This window comes from Mus caroli, chromosome 8 (genome assembly GCF_900094665.2).
Source record: "Mus caroli chromosome 8, CAROLI_EIJ_v1.1, whole genome shotgun sequence".
Classification (NCBI taxonomy): domain Eukaryota; kingdom Metazoa; phylum Chordata; class Mammalia; order Rodentia; family Muridae; genus Mus; species Mus caroli.
In genome coordinates, this window is record NC_034577.1 from 25299745 (window position 1) to 25306993 (window position 7249).

The 7249-nt window shown below is 46.0% G+C and overlaps 1 protein-coding gene across 1 annotated transcript in view; it reads left to right on the forward strand.

Annotated features, from left to right (window-relative positions):
• Window positions 1-2522: 2522 nt before the first annotated feature.
• Fut10 (fucosyltransferase 10) overlaps window positions 2523-7249 on the forward strand; it is a 75081-nt gene continuing 70354 nt past the window's right edge. The window contains exon 1 of the mRNA XM_021170202.1: window positions 2523-2642. The gene's annotated coding sequence lies outside the window, so the exon portion shown is untranslated. The remainder of the gene's footprint in view (window positions 2643-7249) is intronic.

Sequence of the window (7249 nt, forward strand, 5' to 3'; positions counted from 1 at the left end):
TTTCACTAGGGGCCTTAGTACTGCTCCATCATGGCTAGTGGAGATTCATTCATTCTCTCTCTCTCTCTCTCTCTCTCTCTCTCTCTCTCTCTCTCCCTCCCTCCCTCTCTCCCTCCCAGTCTTTGTCTCTCTCTCTCTCTTTCTCTCTCCAGCACTTAATTTCAGTCCCTATAAACCCAAGCTGGGTGCATTTTTCACTGTGTGAAATGCAAAACAAAAGAAACACAACACAACACCGTGAGCCTCCTGTCTCTTCAGCCTTTTCATTTAAACCTCATTGGACAGAAGTGGGGTACATACCCCTGCCCCCTGACAAAATTTTCTATCTAGATTTGTGATGTATTACCTTGGGCATGCCAAGCTTCTGTGGAGTAGGGACGACACGCTTATCATCATCTGGCTTTTTGTTTAACTGCCATGTATAAAGGGTCTTCTAATCTCACCCCTGGCTCTTTTCCTGGCTGGAGATCCTGGAGAACAGATTAGGTTTATTTTACAGTGTGTCACATTTTGGAACTTGTTTTTTCCCCTAGTTTTAATAAGTTCTAGCTTCCTTCCCCCCCCCCAAAGCTAAAGGATACCATTGGGTACAGTTACAGTTCGGCCTCAGATCTAACGGCATAAAAGTTCAGTGTACAGGAAGTTGCTAGAGGGGAGAGTTTTAGTGCATACTTCATAACGGCATGAAGCCTCATGAATAATCTACAGCCTGTTATAGCAGTTTTCTCCCTTTTTGTCCTAGTATGCTTTCTGATGTTTGGATGAAACAACAAGAGCAAAAACAACTTGGGGAGGAAAGGTTTTTATCACCTTACAGTTGATAGTCCATTGGAAGAGAAGTTAGGGCAGGAATTTGAGACAGGACCTAAAGGAAAAGCCATGAGAGAACACTGCTTCCTCTTCTGGCTACCTTTCTGGCACCTCCCAGGACTACTTGCTTAGGCGTGGCGCGTGGTGGCGCTCGGCGCGTGGCACATCCCACAGTGTACTGGGCCTTTCCACATCAGTCTTTAGTCAAGAAAATGTTGCCCCAGCCCATACTTGCTTACAGGCCAATATGATGGAGACATCTTCTTAGTTAAGGTTCACCCTTCCAATTGAATCTAGTTTGTGACAAGTTGGCCAACAAACAAACAAGCAAAACCAACCAGTATACTTACAAAAGTAGTTTAGAAGTGTCCCTCTGTGTAGCCTTGAACTCATTAGCCTTCTATCTCAGTCCACTTGAGTGCTGGGATTATAGGCATGCCTCAAAACAACCGGGTCCAACTTCTTATTACTTTAATAATAATAATAATGATAATAGTAAAACCCCTTCAAATTTGAGATTCCTTTTAGAGTAAAGCACATTCTTTAGGCCTGGGTATGGGAACTGCTTAGCACAATGCCTGTGGATTTAATACTCAGCACTATAGACAGCAAATATTATAAGGTCATTTCTCAGCTGCACAAATTCTGTTTTCCTAAGGATCAGTCACACACTTTCTGACTGTCCACCTTTCAGCCTCAGGAAAGACCGATGCGTCTGTATTGAGAGAGCTTACAGTAACTAATTTGGGTAAATAAATGCAGTATTACTGTTGTTCTTTTCTCCAGCCATGTCCCAAGGTTAGTGTTACAGTGTCACAGTGGCCCTGTCAAAAAAAAAAAAAAAAAAAAAAGCAAGCAAACAAACAAAAACCAATAATTCCACTCCCCAAAGAAACCAAGACAGCTCACTTCAAGCCAGGCAGTGCATTCCTTTAATCCCAGCACTCGGGAGACTGAGATAGAAGGATAAAGAGTTGAAGGCCAGCCTGGGCTACATAGTGAGCTACTATATAAAATAAAGGCAAGGACATTCTGAGTTGGAGGCCAGCTACAGAGCCGGGGTTCAGAACAGCCAGGGCTACATTGACACGAAACCCTGTCTCAAGAAACTGTGTCTCAAAACTCCCAACTCAACCAACCAAACAAATAAAAAATTGAAAACAACCTCAGACGCTGGTTTTCTTCACTTAGCCATGGCTAACATACCTGTTATGATTTGAATATGTACACTGATAGTATTTGGAACTGGGTGCCCCTACGTTTGCATGAGAGGTCAAATCTCATTAGTGACCAAGGTATCCCAGCCCCATCGTCACGGGGAACTTGCAGCAGACAAGCCAGTCTAAGACACAGAGACCAAAGTAATCCCCTGCTGGGAGCCTTGGTTTAACAAAATTGGGAATTGACTTTGTGCTTCAGTCCTCCTGGCTCGTGATCGCAGTCTCCTATGACTTAAAAGGACATCAGGACCCTTCCTTTCAAGAGGGGCTCTTAGAGAGTACTTTCCAGAATTTCCAGGACCTGATGCGTTCCTCGCCAATAGCCGGGAGAGGTACCAGTGAGGGGCGGTCCAAAGTGTTTTGAAGCCGGGACCGCTAGCTTTTAAAAACAGCATCCACGAAAACGTGGATCTAGGATCTCGCAGGCTGACTTCGGCGGGATGATCCGGGAGCTGTGCCTGCCATTCCATCGAGCCTTCTCCGGGTCTTTGCAAGAGCTCAGGCGCGTAAATAGAAAGTGAGGACTCTGGGGAGTGGGTAGAGCGTCCCGCATCCCCCGAGGATTGTTGAAGTACAGTGCTGGGGACTTGTTTTGATGCCCTGATGCCTAAGGTGAGTCTCCTGTTGCCGGTGGAGACTGGGGCGCTGTGCAGAAGCGGAATGTAAGACGAGACAGTTTGCTGGGCCCTGGCGGAGCATCCGACTCCGCTGGGAGGAGGTGGGGGTGGGATCCTAGAAATCCTAAGCACGGCTTTCTGGAACCAGAAACTGGGGCGCTAGCCTATCTGGCCGCTGAGAGCACAGCAGGGAGCAGGTGGTCCCGGAGCCCTGGGCTCGGGGAACCGGGAGGAGCGCGGTATCCCGAGGGTCTGATTTAGCGCAGAGCTGGGGCAGCAACTCAGCTTCCTTCCCAAGGCCCCAGGCAAAAGTCTCAAGGCCCTGCTGTGCTGAGAATTGCGGCTCGCGCCTGGGTGCTGCTCCCTTGAAACACTTGTTGATTGAACTTGTGCCCCGCGAGTAGCAGTTTTGACTTTCCTGAGGTGGATACATTGTGCATTTAGTAGATACTTTGGAAGAGCCTCCAGAAGAACGGGTTTTGATTATCCACACACAAGTCGTTTCTTAAGCTTTTTGCACCCAATTAGGACACTTAAAAATACGACTCATTTCGTATTACAAGATACAGATCTTGGGATTTTAAAATGACATTTGATTGGGATTTTTCCAGGATGCATTAACTGATAGGACACCTTACACAAAATGTCTTTTTCTTAACATAACAGCTCTAATAGATTACCTCCTAAGCACTGATATGATGCCCTGAAACAGCGCTTAGAATAATTGATGAAGACTGACTTGTTTTGTGCAGTGAATCCAACTCGGATAGGTCCAATTTGGAATAAGGTTAGCTGATGCTCAGGACCGTAATGCCTTCAAATTCAGCCTTCCTTCCTTCAGATGAGGTGCACCACTCCTCGCACGGGCTTGCTGAAGAGGTCATACTACAAACTAGACTCTTGCTTCCCTTTGCTCCACAATACTCTCAGATGGAGTTCTTTTCAGGTAGGGCCTGACTTGGCTTCTGCATTGAATAATCAACCCCAGTGTTGAACACTGAGTGTTCCAGCTAGCAACAAACGGAGTACTCTGTTTCAGGGTTAGAACTGCCTCTCAAATGCTTTCCAAGATGTCTGTAGTGCTCCACTGCTGTTAGGTTTCAAACCTGTGATAAAGGACTAACAGGGCTCCCTATTAACATATCACAGTGTAGGTTGGCAGCCATGTTCTCCCAGCATCCCTCAGTCCCTACAAGTTACAGGGTCCTCCTGGCTGGCATACCCAGCCCTCTACCCTAAACTTCTCCGGTGAGCAGTCCTTCCCTCCGTTGCTCTGCCCTATATAATTCGGTCATTTTGGCTATGACAGCTCCCCCCCCCCCCAGCCATTTTTGGCTCTTGGTCTCCTGGCCCTCCCTTTTCTTGCTTCCCCACCCCCTCCTGTGGCCTGCCTCACTCAGTCTACGGTTCATATCCACTCTGAACTCTCTCAGCTGTCCCTGCCTTGGGATATGCTCTCCCTCATATCTACTGTGCACTCTATCACCTCTCCAGTAAACCTTCTCCTCCACCATACTTGGGAGAGGTCATCTCACTTCTTTCTTTCTGTCTGTCTGTCTGTCTGTCTGTCTGTCTGTCTTTCTCTCCTTCCTTCCTCCCTCTCTCTCTCTCTCTCTCTCTCTCTCTCACTCTCTCTCTCCCCCTCCCTCACTCCCTTCCTTCCTTCCTTCCTTTCTCTCATTCTTTCGTTCTCTCATTCTTTCTTATTCAATGGCCTGTATTTCTAGCGCTCATTCTGGAAACCAAGGCAAGAAAAGGTGATTTAGAGGCTAGCTTAGGTTATGTAGCCAGACCCTGCCTTAGAAAAGAAAAAAGAAGCAAAATAGAAAACCGAAACCTGTCTTTTGCTTCTAAGCCAAAGGCAATGCATCAAATGACCAAAAAGGTGTGTCAAAATTCTGAGGTTGTAATAACTCATCTGCTGGCTTCCTGCTAGATGGCAGTGTCTAGCAGTGAATCAGAGCCTCCATTGGTACTGCGTTACTGCTCATCCTGCATTCTTCAAGGACAAAAATAAAGCAGCTTTCATGTGTTTTTCTTATAAACAGCATTCTGAAAACCCTTCCTTAGGATCATACTTAGGAAATAACGGAAAAGATGATAATTTGGCCAATGTTACTCACGTATACATAAATCTGGCATAGCACAAAAACCTTCCCAGACTATATTTAAGTGCTTTTATATGTAGGTGGGATTGTCCTAAGAAACACAGCATCTTACTCTCATCATTCTACACCAGACACCCTCTCCGATGAATTCATGTTTGTACACTTGGTCCCTAGCTGGTGGCACTGTGTGGGGAAGTTGTAGAACCTCTCGGAGGTGAGGCCTGGGTGATGGAAGTAGGCCCCCAGGAAGAGACCATGGCAGGAAAATAGAGAAATAGCGTAGGTTCACATCTGTTGTTTCTTTTTCAGTGTTGGGGTTGGAGCCCAGGGCCTTGTATATGATAGGCAATCAACCTATCACTGAACAGCAGTTCCATATTGTTCCTCTTTTAAAGCCGATATTTGGAAACTCTGTGAAGTCATGCACAGACTTCAGTCAGAGCAAGATACTCAGTTTTCCTTCCTGGGACATGAATTTATCACTAGCTGAGTGGAGAATCTAGGAGGATGGGAATGGGGAAAACACGAGTTTTGGGGCTTGAGAGCACCCCCTGTAGGGATGAATGAGGAGTCTTGACTCGGAATAGCAGAAAGGAGACAGATAAAAGTGCTTGAAAACATGACACGTTGCAAACTTTATATGCCCCAGTACAGGGGAATGCCAGGGCCAAAAAGGGGGAGTGGGTGGGTAGGGGAGTGGGTGGGGGGAGGGTATGGGGGACTTTTGGGATAGCATTGGAAATGTAAATGAGGAAAATACCTAATTAAAAAAAATAATAATGAAAAAAAAAAGAAAAAGAAAACATGACAGGTTTCTGCCAGTGTCCCATGTCATTTCTTCCTAAGGACAGCCATACTTTAAGGAGTGCACTGGAGATTTATGCGCTATGAAGTGACAGTATCTTTTGGAGAACTGTGTCTATTTGAGAAATTAAGCATGGCTGTGAATCATTCAGATTTAATAATCAGATTCTTCTGAAACTAGTCCCTGGTGCTATCTTTATAGCCTAGTATAGATGTTGATTCTCCAATTGCTAATGGAGAACCCATCAGAAGAATCATTTTAGAGCTGTGTGTCTTCTGCCTCACTTCTGACCTGCCAACAAGGGGGTGGGGAAGGAGCCGAGCCCATTGAGTGTCAGGATTTGGGATAGTTAATCTTGATTGTCAGTGTCAGGGAAGCATGATTCTGGAAACTCCTCAGAGAGTGTTTCCAGAAAGGTTCAGGTGAGAAGGGCTCTGAACAAGAGCAGCAGCATCCTGTGTGCTGGATAAAAGTGAACAGAACTCTAGCAACACCTGGTTCCTGACTGTGGACACACAGTGTGAGCAGCCCCCTCACATAGGCGCTCCTGTGCCTTTCCCACTGTGAGGTGAGCCAAACTGTAGCCACCCTAGGTCCCGTAAGTCCCTTACGTTGCTTTGGCTACATACTTTCTTACAGCAATAAGAAAAGTAGCAATTTCAGAGTTAGACAACTCAGTGTGTCAGGCATGTCAGTGGACCTACCTACCTGGGGTTTATCAGCTTCACCAGGGATCAGGTAGAAATCCTTGGTTCTATCGCTGGCTCCACACTGCCAAAATCTGAAGGTTGGCACTCACTGTCTGTGGGTTTTCTTTGAGATACTTAGCCTTACCGTCTATAGAAGAAAACAGGAATTATTTTCCTGCTCATTTCTTCATATGAAAGTACTTCTAGATGCTCCACTCACCCAGACCCTTTCCTCAGAACAGATGGGCAGCCGTAGATAGTGCAAAGCACCTGGGTAAGGCATTAGGGAAGCTCAGCTCTTGGTCAGGACATGGTTAGTCAGAGTCCGTTCCAGATGTTACATACTGTGGTGGTTTGTATATGCTTGGCCCAGGGAATGGCACCTTTAGAAGATGTGGCCCTGTTGGAGTAGGTGTGGCCTTGTTGGAGTATGGAGCCTGTGGATGTGGGCTTTAGGACCCTCATCCTAGCTGCTTGGAAAGCTAGTCCCTTTTGGAGTGCCTTTTCATTGGAGCTTGAGGGCCTGCCTGTATGATGATCTCTGTGGGTCCATCTGCCCTCCCCAGCTGGAGAGCTTCCGACTTGATGACATGCTCCTGGCTAATTTCTGGCGTGGGTTAGATTGCCTGCTACTATCATAAATGTACCCCAAGGCCTGGCAGGTTGCTACAGAGTGTAATTCAGGTACTGGAATCTGCTCTTTAGTCGTGAATATTTAAGTCACAGCCAGGTTCCTGACACCTTCCTACAGCCCTGGCTTCATCAGTAACCTAACTTGAGGTGATGTACATTAAGGGAATTTGTACTCTTGAATCATTCTTTGGTAGCTGATATGACTGTATACAAATCGACAAGCAAGAACAAAACCAAAAGTCAACCTCTCGCAAGTATCCTGAGTAGAAGTAGCTACAAAAATATCCCAAACTAGCTTCTGAATCTCTCTTTAGCATATGTTTTCTTTTATTCTTGACTCTTTTTTTTTTTTTTTTTTTTATTGTCC